Source organism: Triticum dicoccoides, chromosome 1B, assembly GCF_002162155.2.
Source record: "Triticum dicoccoides isolate Atlit2015 ecotype Zavitan chromosome 1B, WEW_v2.0, whole genome shotgun sequence".
NCBI classification, from domain to species: domain Eukaryota; kingdom Viridiplantae; phylum Streptophyta; class Magnoliopsida; order Poales; family Poaceae; genus Triticum; species Triticum dicoccoides.
In genome coordinates, this window is record NC_041381.1 from 306356369 (window position 1) to 306357482 (window position 1114).

Consider the following 1114-nt stretch of genomic DNA (forward strand, 5'->3'; position numbering starts at 1 on the left):
TGTTTCTTATGCTTGAAGGTAAACCTTTACGCTCAACAATCATTTTCAACTGTGGTTTTTTCATTCGACCATTGCCTTGACTCTGTGATCGTCCTTGCAGAATTTTGTCAAAACTTTGAAGAAGAGACTAGCCGACTGGAACCAAACCTTGACCCCGTCAATTCTCCGGTGAACGACGAAGTTGCCATGAATGTTTTCCGACTGGAGTCCCGTGTTGCAGCTGCCGTGGACTATCTTGCAAGGCTGAAGGTCGCCACATCTCGCATCGACTCAACGCTCTGGCCCGGGGAGACACTCCAGAACGACCTCGAGTCGCTGATGGCTCGTTTGAACGCTGTCCCTGGTCGAGTGCAGGAGTGGAAAAAGTCCTCGGCTCGGTGTGGTGCAGATGTTGCTCTGTGTCTGGCCCGAGTCCACTGCAAAGATGCGCGAGAAGACAAGCTGGCTGCCCTTCGGGTGGCCAACACCAAGAAACACGACTTCAGGTCCTTTATGGAAACTTTCCTTGCTGCTGCCACTCGGATCACAGATGGAATTGATCTTGATGAGTTTGTTGCACCTTCCAGCCCTCCACAGGAGGGGTAAAAAACTTCTTCTAAGCTCGACGCTTTAAATTTGCCTCGGTATGCCGAGTGGAGTTGTAACCGATAAACCTTAACAGGCTTAGCGCCTGAGCACTTTCGGTTCCTTTTTGGTATCGATCTGAACTTGAATTTGGTGTTTGAATATGATTGCTTTTGGCTCGAAATGTCTTTTGCAGGTTCAAAGCAAGACGCTCACTGCAGTCGACTTATTCCTTAATCCACTTAGGCGAGCGCTGGGCTGCAGCTAAGCCTCCCGAGTGAGAGATTTGCTCGTCACTCGGTAGGATTTTGATAACTTAGGCGAGTACTTGGACTGCAGCTAAGCCCCCGAGTGAGAGGTTTGCTCGTCACTCGGTAGGATTTCTATATCTTAGGCGAGCACTGGGCTGCAGCTAAGCCCCCGAGTGAAAGGTTTGCTCTTCACTCGGTAGGATTTCTATATCTTAGGCGAGCACTGGGCTGCAGCTAAGCCCCCGAGTGAGAGGTTTGCTCTTCACTCGGTAGGATTTCTATATCTTAGGCGAGCACTG